Source organism: Ovis canadensis, chromosome 1 (assembly GCF_042477335.2).
Source record: "Ovis canadensis isolate MfBH-ARS-UI-01 breed Bighorn chromosome 1, ARS-UI_OviCan_v2, whole genome shotgun sequence".
Classification (NCBI taxonomy): domain Eukaryota; kingdom Metazoa; phylum Chordata; class Mammalia; order Artiodactyla; family Bovidae; genus Ovis; species Ovis canadensis.
In genome coordinates this window covers 51106355-51122183 of record NC_091245.1, presented here as the reverse complement: position 1 = coordinate 51122183, position 15829 = coordinate 51106355, and positions in this window count along the sequence as shown.

Genomic DNA, 15829 nt, shown 5'->3' with positions numbered 1-15829 from the left:
TAAATTTAATGCACTGATCTTTAGGATTTTTCCTTTTAATTTTTGCAAATATTTTTATTATCTCAGAAAGCTTGGCTCTTACAAATGAAAGCTTTGACTTTCAAATCTACAATTTTTGCAATAGGTTTTTTTTTCTTCTAGAAAAAATCTATTTTATTATAATAGAGTTCTCAACCCAAAATCATCAAAATAAACAATAATTTAAAATATACTGTAATTTCAAAATCAATGACTACTTTTACATGCATTGATTTTCTAAGTTCAATAATGAGTATCATATTATTTCTTTAAAACTCAGAAAAATTTATTCAGCAATTAAATTTCCATTGAACATCTACTTGTAGAATGTGAGATAGATGAATTTTATTTATTAATTTTTTTGCTGTCCAGTTCTTTTAAAAATTTTTTTTTTTTTTTACTTTACAATACTGTATTGGTTTTGCCATACATTGACATGAATATGCCACGGGTGTACACGTGTTCCCAATCCTGAACCCCCCTCCCTCTGGTTTATCCCAATGCACCAGCCCCAAGCATCCTGTATCCTGCATCGAACCTAGACTGGCAATTCATTTCTTATATGATATTACACATGTTTCAATGCCATTCTCCCAAATCATCCCACCCTCTCCCTCTCCCACAGAGTCAAAAAGACTGTTCTGTACATCTGCTTCTCTTTTGCTATCTCGCATACAGGGTTATCGTTACCATCTTTCTAAATTCCATATATATGCGCATCAGTATACTGTATTGGTGTTTTTCTTTCTGGCTTACTTCATTCTGTATAATAGGCTCCAGTTTCATCCACCTCATTAGAACTGATTCCAATGTATTCTTTCTGATGGCTGAGTAATACTCCATTGTGTATATGTACCACAGCTTTCTTATCCATTCATCTGCTGATGGACATCTAGGTTGCTTCCATGTCCTGGCTATTATAAACAGTGCTGCAATGAACATTGGGGTACATGTGTCTCTTTCAATTCTGGTTTCCTCAGTGTTTATGCCCAGCGGTGGGATTGCTGGGTCATAAGGCAGTTCTATTTGCAATTTTTTAAGGAATCTCTACACTGTTCTCCATAGTGGCTGTACTAGTTTGCATTCCCACCAACAGTGTAAGAAGGTTCCTTTTCTCCACACCCTCTCCAGCATTTATTGCTTGTAGACTTTTGGATCTCAGCCATTCTGACTGGCATGAAATGGTACGTCATTGTGGTTTTGATTTGCATTTCTCTGATAATGAGTGATGTTGAGCATCTTTTCATGTGTTTGTTAGCCATCTGTATGTCTTCTTTGGAGAAATGTCTATTTAGTTCTTTGGCCTATTTTTTGATTGGGTCGTTTATTTTTCTGGAATTGAGCTGCATAAGTTGCTTGTATATTTTTGAAATTAGTTGTCAGTTGCTTCATTTGCTATTATTTTCTCCCATTCCGAAGGCTGTCTTTTCACCTTGCTTATAGTTTCTTTTGTTGTGCAGAAGCTTTTAATTTTAATTAGGTCCTATTTGTTTATTTTTGCTTTTATTTCCAATATTCTGGGAGGTGGGTCATAGAGGATCCTGCTATGATTTATGTCAGAGAGTGTTTTGCCTATGTTCTCCTCTAGGAGTTTTATACTTTCTGGTCTTACGTTTAGATTTTTAATCCATTTTGAGTTTATTTTTGTGTATGGTGTTAGAAAGTGTTCTAGTTTCATGATTTTACAAGTGGTTGACCAGTTTTCCCAGCACCCCTTGTTAAAGAGACTGTGTTTAATCCATTGTATATTCTTGCCTCCTTTGTCGAAGACTACAAAGCCACAGTCATCAAGACAGTATGATACTGGCACAAAGACAGAAATATAGATCAATGGAACAAAATAGAAAGCCCAGAGATAAATCCACACACATATGCAATAGGTTTTAAAATCCAATCAACAACTCAATTGAATTTTTCTACACCTTGAGGCAATAAATTTTGCTAAAATGGTGAAAATTATAATCTCAATATCTAAAATATTAAATGTTATTGAATTTCCTGCTTCCAAAGGAACACTATCTATTAGTCCTTTTGTGACTGTGAGTCAAGGTCATGGGTTGAAGGCAATACAGATGCCTTCAGGGACAATGAAGAAAAGGCTGGAATAAGCAAATGATCCAGGATAACAATTCTGTTTTTCTTTCCTAAGGAATCCTGGAGGGAATCCACACAGAAGCAGGAACTATTTCCTTCATTGCACTGTATATCTCTGTAAAAATTATTTCTTTTTACCTTGAGTTGATAACATGCTCTAAATTGAACTTTACTCTTCCCAGTTCTGAGATTTTCAGAAGTACAGAATGTCAAATATTATCAAAAATAGGACCCAATTTAAAAAATGACTTTAGTCATTTTTCTCAACTTCTCAAACTTTAGTGAGAGTAAACACTACCTGAGAAGCTTTATGAAAACATAGAAACCAGGACTCTTTACCCAGAAATTCTGATACAGTAGAATTTCTTTATCCAGAAATTCAGGAGTAGGGCTTAGAATCTAATTTTAATAGGCATCCCTAGTGATTCTAAAGTAGATGCTTACTTGAAGCTTTGAGGAGCACTATTTTAAGATGCCTTAAAGTGAGATGCATACTCACCAGGAATTTTCTGAGTCTCTGAATTCCGTGTATGGGAAAAGAGAAGAGAAAATTCAGATAAAGAGAAAAAGAAGATTGTTTCAGATTTTCAGTGAGTTCTATCCTATGGTAATCAGTGAGGCAATATGTGATTTGGCTATACATCTATAGACGCGTGGGTTTCCCAGGTGGTGCTATTGGTAAAGAACCTGTCTGCCAATACAGGAGAAATAAGAGAAGCAGGTTCAATCTCTGGGACAGGACAATCATGGCAACTCACTCTAGTATTCTTGCCTGCCACAGATGGAGGAGCCTGGTGGGTTACGGTCCATAGGGTCGCAAAGAGTCGGACACAACTGAAGCAACTTAAGCACGCACACATGCATATACTCCTGTACTGTAAAAGTGAATCACAAAAGTGGAAGCAACCAAGATGCCTTTTACAGGTGAATAAACAAATGTGAATGGACATTCATACAATGGAAACTTATTCAGCAATTAAAGAAAGGAGCTACCAAGCCAAGAAAAGTCATGGAATAACTTTAAATGAGTATTGCTAATTAAAAAGCCAGTTAGATAAGGCTGTACACTATATGATTCCAACTACATTTTGGGAAAGGCAAAACTATGGCAACGGTAAAAAGCTAAGTCGTTGCCAGGGGAGCAGTGAGAAGGGGAGGGAGGAATAGGTGGAACACAGGGAAACTTGAGGGCAGTGAAATTATTCTGCGTGATATTCTAATGGTAAATACATGCCATTATATATTTGGAAGAAACCACAGAACTGTAAAATAGTAATGTAAACTCTGAATTTTAGTTAATAATGTATCAATATCAGTTCATCAATGGTAACAAATGTACCAATCTAATTTAATATATTAATAATAGGGGAAAATGTTCTGGGGGAAAGGAAAGAATGAGTATATGAAAACTATACTTTCTGCTCAGTGATTCCTGTAAATCTACAACTGCTTTAACAAAAGGGTTTTATTAATTTTTAAATTTTTTATGGGAGTATAGTTGATTTACCATGTTATATTAGTTTCAGCTGTACCGTAAAGTGAATCAACTATACATAAACATATTATTGTTGTTCAGTCACTAAGTCGTGTCCAACTCTTTGTGATCCCATAGACTGCAGCACACCAATCTTACCTGTCCTACTCTATCTCCTAGAGTTTTCTCAAACTCACATCCATTGAGTCAGTGATGCTATCTAACCATCTACTCCTTTTTTTGGGGGTACTTCCCAGGTGGCTTAGTGGTAGAGAATCTGCCTGCCAATATAAGAGATCCAGGAGATGTGGGTTTGATTTCTGGGTTGGGAAGATACCCTGGAAGAGAAAATGGCAACCCACTCTGGTATTGTTCCCTGGAAAACCCCATGGACAGAGGAGCCTGGCAGGCTACAGTCCATGGGGTCACAAAGAGTTGGAAACAATTGAATATTCATGCATTATTTTTTAGATTCTTTTCCCATATAAGCCATTGCAGAGTATTGAGAAGAGTCTCTTGCACTATATAGTGGGTACTTATTAGTTATCCATTTTATATATAGTGGTGTGCATATGTCAACTCTAATTTCCCAGTTTATCCCTTCCCCTTTACTCCCTGGTAATCATAAGTTAGCTTTCTACATATGCAACTCTAGTTCTTCTGTTTTTGTCTCGTTTTAAAGATTTTTTTTTTCTCCATGTAGCCCATTACAGAATATTGAGTCGAGATCCCTGTGCTATACAGAATGTTAGTGTTAGTTATAAATTTTGAGCCTGATGGGCTGCTGTCGCTGGGGTCACACAGAGTAGACACGACTGCAGCAACTTGGCAGCAGCAGTAGCAGCAGTGTATATATGTCAGGACCAATCTCACTATTTACCCCTAACCCCTTCCCCTAGTCCTCTGGTAACCATAAGTTTATAGAAAAGGTCTATTATTATTTTTTAATTCAGGAAAATATAAAACAATAAATAAGCACAAACAAAAACAGTAACTCCTTAGCAGGACCACTTGAATTTTTCCAGACGTCTCTGTTTATAACTCATTAAGAAAGACTATCTCTAAGGAATTTATAACTAACAGTATTTGTTTTTCTTTTACACTTTCTTGTATGTATGTGTTTTTTCATTCAAAATGTCAGGGTAGATTTAGTAAATACCTTATTTCTTCAACTATTCCTTTTTGACTAACATTCATGTTCTACTGAATTGCCTAAGTCTAATGTTAATGCCTTCATCTTTTCAACTGACTCATCAGAACACTTCAGCACATACATAGATATTCTAATACTTCTGCAATAAGCCTATCTACATTCTTTTTTAAATTCCTTTATTTTTGGTTATATGATTTATTTATCCCAACCTATGCTTATGCACCTGCTATTTTTATTTTATACTAGTCTCTTCATAAATATTTTAAAGGATGCTTTCAAGATGAAAAATATAAATTTGACCTTGACACTTCTTCTATCTTTATGATTCCAACAGAGAAATTATAAAGAACATGTACCTCATGAAATCAAACCAATGCACTTGAAACAACTTTTATCATATTTAGGACTGTGAATTCACTTACACTTAAACCTAGATGATTCATCCATTGTTTATATGAGTTCTTATTAAGATATGCCCAAGTTTTAAAAGTTTAAATTTTTGATGTGTTGCATCTGGTTGACAAGCAATTTAAAGAATCATAGCTTTAAAAATAATAATAAGCCAGAATTACTAACTGATATATATTAGGTTTTTGCCTTCTTTTAATAAACATTATACATATTGAAACAAAGTTATCTAAAATAAAAACTGAACACTAATATGCCTATACCTATTCAATTAAAAACATTATTTGATTAACTTATTTTCAAACAACATATTTTTACATTAGACAAGCATAATTTGTAAGATTACTATTTTAAAACAAATTTCCTTTCTTTTTCAATAGAATATCTAAATTCACAGTATTTTGGGTGGAACTATAAATCACCATCAGGAATCTGAACATTGTTGAGGTAATATTCAGATTAATCCTCAAAAATGAATAGGAGGTACTATATAATATTTAAAGTAACTATTGTATAAAAATGAAAGCAAACGTGAAAAAAATCAATATCACAGTAATTTTAACTGGTGCTCTCAGTATCTCTAACTGTGAGAGTATATTAAAGAGAGAAAAAAAATCACTATTTTTGTTTCCAATATACTACAACTGAAAATGAAAAGATTTTAATCTTTCTTGTACCTTCCTTTGTTGCTGAGTGAACATGTAATAGAGTTAATTAAAGAATCTAAATTAAATAGTATATCTCTGTCAGTGTCTAAAACTTTCTTTCCCAAATTGATAGGACTTCTTTCAGCTGTCAGCTCAGCTCTTCATTGGTTGATTGATTTGCTTATTCACTCAATAAGGATGAACAGTACCTAGCACTCCAAAGAGATCACAGGGCCTGTGACAGACATGGAAATAGGAAATTGTAATATAGTATCTGTCTTATGATGGATATATATATATACGACTCATAATGAGACGGTACATCTAATAAAGCCAAGCTTTCAATTGGAAAATATTTCTTTGAGGTATTAAAACCATCAGACCAATCTAAACTTCATGACTCAGACCACTTTCATTCTTTCATTATCCTATTTCCCTCCTCCTGAGAGTCAGATGGCCTGCTAAGGAAATATTATTGTTTTACAATTATAGTTCAGTTAATAACTACTTATTATCTTTCGGCAAATACCATTTCCATGTCTGAGGTTCCTCATTTAAAAACAAAGGGAAAAAAGGTGGACAAAGGAAAAAAAATGGGTTTACTTAATTGAAGTTTTTCTTTATCATTTATCCACTTGTGTCTGTGTCTCAAAGTGAAAACTAATTTGATGTAGGTAAGATAAATTACTTAAAGCTTCAAACAATGGATCTATGTAACATGTGGTTGTTAAAGAGTCTGCTGAGTGATTACATATGACCAGTTCTTTGCTTAGACCCTCCAAGCAGTAACAATCTCAGTAAGTAGTCTGTCCAAACATAGTTATCATTATCATTATTATTTACAAAAATAATGTATCTTCTATACTATATCTTCTTGGTGGTAGACTAGTGATAATGGTTACCATGCCTTACAGTTTCATGCCATCTTCCTTTCAATTTGATATCATGTCAGTGTTAGAAACAGCAACCTTCTTTGGCATGTACACAAAGTTCCTGATCTCCCTTCTGTTTATATTTTCACCTCAGTATTCCACCAATCAGAACTGACATTGACTCAATTGCAAAATGTAATCTATCCATGTTATACTATAGTAGAGGAACTAAGCTGGTTCCCTTCACAGTTGAATTTTACAACATATAATCTTGAATATAAATTAAAAGCAGTGTTATGGTTAAATTGGTGTAACATTGTTGGGGGTACAAAAAAGTCAATTTTTACCCACAGCTCCATTAACAGATCAATACTTTTGGTTGGGTGAGTCAACAGAAAGTCACAGTTTATAGGTCTACACAGTATCTGATTTCTTCGTGCAGGGGCTATTGTCTCTGAAGCCAATTATTAGGGGACCTATTATTACAAGTAATGTTTTAGTATACCTTTAATACCAGGCAGACTTTTGATAATAAACCCAAGTTCAGTGCTTCCAATTTTATAGTCAATATATGTCCTAATATACTTATACCTAATTTTACTGGCATTCAAATAATATATCCTTCCCATCCAGAATTTAATAATCTAAGTATAAATTTAAAAATTATGTTTTAAATTAGACTTTGTGAACAGTTATATACATTTTCTTCATAATTTTATGTCTTTTCTTTAATGTGGATTATCCAAAATAGACTGTAATTGTGAACTGCAAGACAATTTATTTTCTATTAAATCTGGACATGTACTAATTCCCCAAATCATCTTAAGATCAGGGAAGCATCCTTTAAAGTTATTAAGGGTGGTTATTGTACCTTTTCAGTGGTCAAATATATTTATATTTGACAAGTATGTACTATAACTATATATGCATATCCATACAGATTATATATACAAACATAAGCATAAATTACATACATATATAATATATGTATATGAGAGTGAGTGCTCAGTCACTCAGTCATGACTGACTTTTTGGGGCCCCATGAATTGTAGCCTAACAGGTTCCTCTGTCCATGGGCTTGTGTGAGTCAAAGTCGCTCAGTCGTGTCCAATTCTTTGCAACTCCATGGACTGTAGATTATCCTGGCAAGACTATTGGAGTGGGTTGTTGTTTCCTCCTACAGGGGATCTTCCCAACCCAGGGATCAAACCTGCTCTCCTGCATTGGCAGGCAGATTCTTTGCCACTGAGCCACCTGGAAAGCCCGAATATATGTATACACTTTTCACAAAAACAATAATATAACAAACTGACATTGTGAAGTCCTACCCTGAGTAAAGCCTATATGAAGGCAACATCTACTTCTATTAAAGCACTTATTACAGATGATAGAACTAATGCCTTCATCTCTCCTGTTAGGCTGTGAGCAGTTTAAGAGCAGAAATTATATCTTACTCACTTTTGCATTCCCAACAGCCTAGCATAGAGCCAGACAGATACAAATATAAATTTAATTGTTTCAGTTTGAATTGAACTGAACTAAACTGAACCAACCTGTATTAGATTGAAACAATTAAATTGAGTAGACTCAACCTCTTCGGTAACAGAAATATTGCTCAGGTCTAAAACAGAGGTAAAGTAAGTAGAAATGAAACCATCGCCAATTCTTCAGACAAAATACGGCAGCATTTTGAAATTCCATGCAAAGATAAATAATTCTAATCTATTTATGCTTTCGCATCTTCTCTTTAAAATTTTACCTATTTCTTAAGAAGTTTTTGCATTACTTGGAGTTGTTAACAATAAATATTTTTACAAGATATATGATGTTCTAGCAAAAGTTTACAAATAAGACTTAATGGAGAGTTTCTAAACCCTACAATTACCAGGAACTGATCAACTAAGATTGCCGAGAGAAATATCAATCACCTCAGATATGCAGATGACACACCCTTATGGCATAAAGTGAAGAGGAACTAAAAAGCCTCTTGATGAAAGTGAAAGTGGAGAGTGAAAAAGTTGGGTTAAAGCTCAACATTCAGAAAACAAAGATCATGGCATCTGGCCCCATCACTTCATGGGAAATAGATGGGGAAACAGTGGAAACACTGTCAGACTTTATTTTGGGGGGCTCCAAAATCACTGCAGACGGTGATAGCAGCCATGAAATGAAAAGATGCTTACTCCTTGGAAGGAAAGTTATGACCAACCTCGACAGCATATTAAAAAGCAGAGACATTACTTTGCCAACAAAAGCCCATAGTCAAGGCTATATTTTTTCCAGTGGTCATGTATGGATGTGAGAGTTGGACTGTGAAGAAGGCTGAGCGCCGAAGAATTGATGCTTTTGAACTGTGGTGTTGAAGACTCTTGAGAGTCCCTTGGACTGCAAGGAGATCCAACAGTCCATTCTAAAGGAGATCAGTCCTGAGTGTTCTTTGGAAGGAATGATGCTAAAGCTGAAACTCCAGTACTTTGGCCACCTCATGCGAAGAGTTGACTCATTGGAAAAGACTCTGATGCTGGGAGGGATTGCGGGCAGGAGGAGAAGGGGACAACAGAGGACGAGATGGCTGGATGGCATTACTGACTTGATGGACATGAGTTTGAGTGAACCCCGGGAGCTTGTGATGGACAGGGAGGCCTGGCGTGGTGTGGTTCATGGGGTTGCAAAGAGTTGGACACGACTGAGCGACTGAACTGAACTGATCAACTAAATCAGAATCCACTGGGATCAGGCCCTTGAATTAGGGGGGGAAAAAAACTTCCAAAGTGATTACGACACTGTTTGTCTATAAAATAAGTATACAGTAGGGTCCCTGTCTGCTACATGTATATGTCTGAATATAACCTAATTTTATGTTCAAAAGTATCACTTACCCTACAAAGTAGTTTTTGATGTACATTAATGAATGGTGCAAAACTACCTCCATGATAAATAAATTCAGAAGAGGAAAGGGTTACATCAGTCTGGTTCAGTTAAGTTCAGTTGCTCAGCTGTGTCTGACTCTTTGCAACCCCATGAACTGCAGCACTCCAGGCCTCCCTGTCCATCACCAACTGCCATGTCCATTGAGTCAGTGATGCCATACAACCATCTCATCCTCTGTAGTCCCCTTCTCTTCCTGCCATAAATCTTTCCCAGCATCAGGGTCTTTCAAATGAGTCAGCTCTTCATATCAAGTGGCCAAAGTATTGGAGTTTCAGCTTCAACATCAGTCCTTCCAAAGAACACGCAGGATTAATCTCCTTTAGAATGGACTGGTTGGATCTCCTTGCAGTCCAAGGGACTCTCAAGAGTCTTGTCCAACACCAGAGTTCAAAAGCATCAATTCTTCTGTGCTCAGCTTTTTTTATAGTCCAACTCTCACATCCATACATGACTACTGGAAAAAACACAGCTTTGACTAGATGGACATTACAGAAGGATTTCTGAACATAGCAAGACTTAAATAGGTCTTGCTTCTTATGGTGTTTTTAACATCTTGGAACAGAAATAACTATTTAAGCTTGAGCATATGATAAATTGAGAACTTGGACACAATTTAAATCATTATATCAAGAGACAATTCAGATAAATGTTAAGAATATATTCATTAAAACATCTACTATCGTTCTACAGAGTAAAACAAATTAAAACTGATGGGATCAAAGTGGGGCTTCCCTGGTGGCTTAGGCAGTAAAGAATCTGCCTGCAATGTTGAGGATTTGGGTTCAGTTCCTGGGTGGGAAAGAGACCACCCACTCCAGTATTCTTGCCTGGAGAATTCAATGAACAGAGGAGCTTGTTTGGCTACAATTCATGTGGTTGCAAAGAGTTGGACATGACAGCGACTAAGCATGCAGGCATGCACGAAGGGATCAAAGTAATTTAAACTTAATTTTGATTTTTTTTTGAGACTACCAATGGATGAGATTAAGTTAGGAAAAGTCATGCTGCTGCTGCTGCTTAATTACCAAATAATAGAGAAAGTACATAAAGTGATAGCAATGGTGGAAAACAGGAACAGGAAAGACAATAAAAGTTTCAAAAGGAAAAATGTCAAATCAAGAGATCTTAGAGGAGGTTCAAGAGGGAGGAGACATACATATACTGTGACTGATTCATGTTGACACATAGCAGAAACCAAGACAATCTTGTACAGCAATTATCCTCCAATTAAAAATAATTATTTTTAAGAGGGGAGAGCTTAGAAAAGCTAAGACAACTTTAATGGTCAGAGGAGAGCAGCACCTGGGCAGAAGCATAAACCAGTGTCTATCAATGAGAGGATTATGCAAACTATATTTGAATTCAGGGTACATTATGGCAAGAAATACTGAGAAAGTTGAGTGGTTTAAACATTGGCATAATTTCTTAAAGAGGATAATAACATTTTGCTTGTTGTAAGTCTCGAGATTACATTTGAAATGTAGTATTCAATATCTACTCATGATCATGAAAGAAAGAACAATCAAAGAAAGAAAATTTTTCTTGGAAATGCAGAAATGGGTTATGAAATATATTACTAGCTCAAGAGAGTAACTGTACATATTCTCTAAATGGTCCTTTAATAATTCCATTAAATTTCCCTAGATATCATAATTGAATAGGATGTACATTTTCACCCATTTAGAAGGTGTTTTGTTTTAAATTTAAATTTGCAAAAGGCTTTCCAGTAAATTATATCAAACCATTTCAGACTTATACTGCCTAGTGGCCTTTGGTGTTCAGAGATCTTAACTTATGGCTTAATGCAGATCACAGGGAGTTAAGGGTAGTGTTAGGAACCAATCTAAAGCACTGTCCAATTTTTATACTTTGCTCTATGCTGAGTTTTATGCTTAAATAGAAAATTACATTCTGTTTTTACTCACTAGATAACTTTGAAGATGGTTTCACTGCTTTCACTGACATCTGATTATGGACTACAAAATATGCAATTATGTAAGTATTTTGATTATTGTTGATTCTATTTTTCTACTGTGTAGCTTTCTACTATGTATATAACTACAGAAACATAATCTTTTTGATCTTTAAATCAAATTGATAAAATACCATCATACGTGGTATCATTTCTGTATTAATAAAAAAGCCACTTGCATACTGAATTTTTAGTTCAGCAAAAATAATGATAACATCTTATAAAGACAAAAGATAGCTATTTGTGTCTAAACAAAAATATTCTCCAGAAATATGTGTTTAAAGAGAATATAAAATACAGGATTAAGGTGAAAGAGGAGAGTGAAAAAGTTGGCTTAAAACTAAGCATTCAGAAAATGAAGATCATGGCATCTGGTCCCATCACTTCATGGGAAATAGATGGGGAAACAGTGGAAACAGTGACAGACTTTATTTCTGGGGGCTCCAAAATCACTGCAGATGGTGACTGCAGCCATGAAATTAAAATATGCTTGCTCCTTGGAAGAAAAGTTATGACAAATCTAGACAGCATATTAAAAATCAGAGACATTACTTTGCCAACAAAGCTCCATCTAGTCAAAGCTATGGTTTTTCCAGTAGTCATGTACAGATGTGAGAGTTGGACTATAAAGAAAGCTGAATGTTGAAGAATTGATGCTTTTGAACTGTGGTGTTGGAGAAGACTCTTGAGAGTCCCTTGGACTGCAAAGAGATCTAACCAGCCAATCTTAAAGGAAATCAGTCCTGAATATTCATTGGAAGGACTGATGCTGAAGCTGAAACTCCAATACTTTGGTCACCTGATGTGAATAAGTGACTAATTTGAAAAACCCTGATACTGGGAAAGATTGAAGGTGGGAGGGGAAGGGGATGACAGAGGATGAGATGGTTGGATGGCATCACTGACTCAACGGATGTGAGTCTGGGTAGGCCCGGGAGTTGGTGATGGACAGGGAGGCCTGGCATGCTGTAGTCCATGGGGTTGCAAAGAGTCAGACAAGACTGAGTGACTGAACTGAACTGAAAATACAGGATTAAACACTAAAAATGTTGAAATTGATCAACTTTTTTTTTCCCCAAGTTCAAAGCAAACACACTTCTGTGAAATATGCTATGTTAACGTGCTTGTGAACTTTTCTTTCCCCCAGTTTCTTCTTTTCTGTGTCATTTCTACACAGTTCAACATGCAGTACTATCACATGAATCACCACTTTCCATTATCATTTCACTAGGAAGTGATATGTGGGGATACACTGGATATTTTTTAAACTTCTCCATTTTTCACTGTCCAACAGAATCTCATGTCAATTTCATCACTTGGTAGTCAAATACTGGGATGATTGCCCTCACCCATCACACACAATACTGCACGGCTAGTACTATTATTACTGCTACTTCTACCACCCCTCCTATCACCACATCACTTCCTTTTAGTTTTGGTCAGCATTTTAATTTCTAAGAAGGCACCTGGACACTTTTATAAATGAGTATAAGTTAACCTAAAGAGTAGATATTTCCTCAAATCAATCTTACTCTCACACACTACACTTCAGGCTGGGCCTCTTTTAAACCCTCCTATGACCAGGCACTCCTTCCTCCTAATCTTCACAAATACTGCTCCCACTGCTAAAATACATTCATGCACTCATTCTCTCTCCTCCTACCCTCCAAAAACAATCACAGAAATATAAATAGGCCGATCTTACTTGTCTCTCAAGGTCTCAGTATAAATGTCATATGTCCTCAGAGGCTTTTCTTAATTACACAGTCCCTTAAGCTGGATGACATCCTGTTGGTTGCTTATTATAGCTCTAATCATAAATTTCAGACTTCCCTGTGGCTCAGATGGTAAAACATCTGCCTACAATGCAGGAGACCTGGGTTCGATCCCTGAGTTGGGAAGATCCCCTGGAGAAGGAAATGGCAACGCACTCCAGTACTCTTGCCTGGAAAATCCTGTGGACGGAGGAGCCTGGTAGGCTACAGTCCATGCGGTCGCAAAAACTCGGACACAACTGACTGACTTCATTTTCACTTTCACTCATTAGTTACTGCAATGGATTCCTTTTTCCATCTGTCTTATCATTTGCTAAACTGGAAAATCCTGAGGGCCTAGCAAAGGTGCTGACACATAGTTAACATTCAATATATGTTTGATACTTTGAAGTCAGAGAGGGCCTAACAGTGGCCTATATTATTTATCTGTTTGAAACTATAATCTTATTTTTGAAGGAACTGTGTAGATTTATTTCCTACTTTAAAGTACATACATTGAACACATTTTTGTTTGCTTATGCATCCTCTGACTTCCTCTGTGAAGAGTTATCATCTCTAACATACCATTTCATAAGAGACACTATGCTAGGTGCTGGGCTGTTTGCCTCAATATATGGTTTCCTTAACATGGCCTAAAATGGGATGAGATTCTAGATGTTTACCTTATCTCACATTTTCCTTTTCATACTTTCCTAAATTTAGCATTTCAATGATCGTAATATTCCATGACCATGATACTCATTATAAAAATATAACATCTACTGGTGCCATCCCCTCCACTTATATACTATGCCTTCTTCTATTAAAAACATACCATCACTAGGGAAAATGTTGAACAATAAGTCAATAAATGAAAAAGGATAATGTATGCTTCATTGGATGATAACAGATGACTGATTTCTAAATTCTAAAAAAAATATTTAAGTAATAAACACAAATATCTGAGGAAATAAAAATAATAGCAGAGTATATAAAAACCATTTTAGGGCAAAGTTTGAACCCAGAAATGTAAATAGAAAATGGAATATGTTTTTGCCCTGAGGAATTAGCCAAAACTACACATTTAGTTTCAATCAGAGGGTGGCCAGTTTTCCCACATGTTAGAAATTCTTAGACAGGATCATTGATAGATTAAGCAGGAACTCCTCCCTCACCTGCCAAATATGCCTTCAGATTAAAAATCAACTAGAAGTAAAATCTGTCATACTATACTCCAGACCAAAATAATTGTGGAAAAGGCTGCTTTGGCATTGAGCAAAACAGGGGAAATGAAAAAGAAAGTAAAATAATATCTCTGAGAAATTCTGGCCCTAAATATGCTCAATATGGACTTCTCCTGTGGATATGCAGAGCTGCATGGTCTAGAGAACCTCAGGTAAACATAATTTAAGATTGTAATACCTCTCCAGTCTCCTGACCAAAGCAAATGCAAAGCCCTGGGGGGAGGGTCCTTTCATCTTAGGCCATGGGGAACTTCTACAGATATTTTGCCAAGGACAATGAGCCACAGTTAATGCTAATCAGACATAAGAGAAAACATGGTGATATAAGCTGAAAAACTAGAATTAGAAGCTAGTGGAATTATCAAATACAGTCTGTAAAACAACTGTGCTTGCTTACCACATTTAAAGGAAAAAAACAAGAGTAAGCATGAGACATGACAGTAATAAACATATCTCTAGAGAATAGGAAGCTCTCAAGGAAAAAAGCAGACTTCAGTGAAAAGGAAATCCATGAATTAAAAAATGTTTAAGAATCAGAAATTTTTCATTTCATTTTTCAAAATATTTTTAAAAAACCAACTAAATTTTGTTTTCAGTTTACATTCACATATGGAATTTCATATTGAAAAGAAAAAAATACACCCTCCAAAAATATTGATCAATTTAGCAAAAAATGGTTAACAATTTTATTAACTGTTATATGTTTGAATTTTTAGAGCCCCTAGCAAATTATTTTTAAAAAATCTTGGCAAAGTTTAACTTTCTTCTGTACCTAATGCTAGCCATTATTGCTGAAATATCTTTATTTCAGATTCCTGATATTTCAAAGACCACTGAGAAATGACTGTATTTATTTTGCCTTTTTAACTCTTTAACACACATGGACTCAAAGCTCAACCTAAAATATGATAAGTATATTGGCCACCTATTATTCCCTGTTTCCTTACTGAAATAAACTTATTAGGAGTCCCTGCTATAATGATGGTGTATTTTGTATATTTCTTTGAATAAATAATATAGAGGAATCTTTTAAATGCATATTCAGTGGGAAGCCATCTGGCTCCATGTGAATTTATGAATATTTTAGCTTGCTCAGCGAGTCAAAAGTAAAATCTGGCACTTGGGATTATCATGTAGATTTGTGACATATATCAAAAATTTGCTTCTATAAATCAATGATTGACATATCTACTAAAGTAAATAGTTTCTTTTTTTCATCATTGATTGAGTCCACTTAAACTATGTGTAATATGGCATGCTTA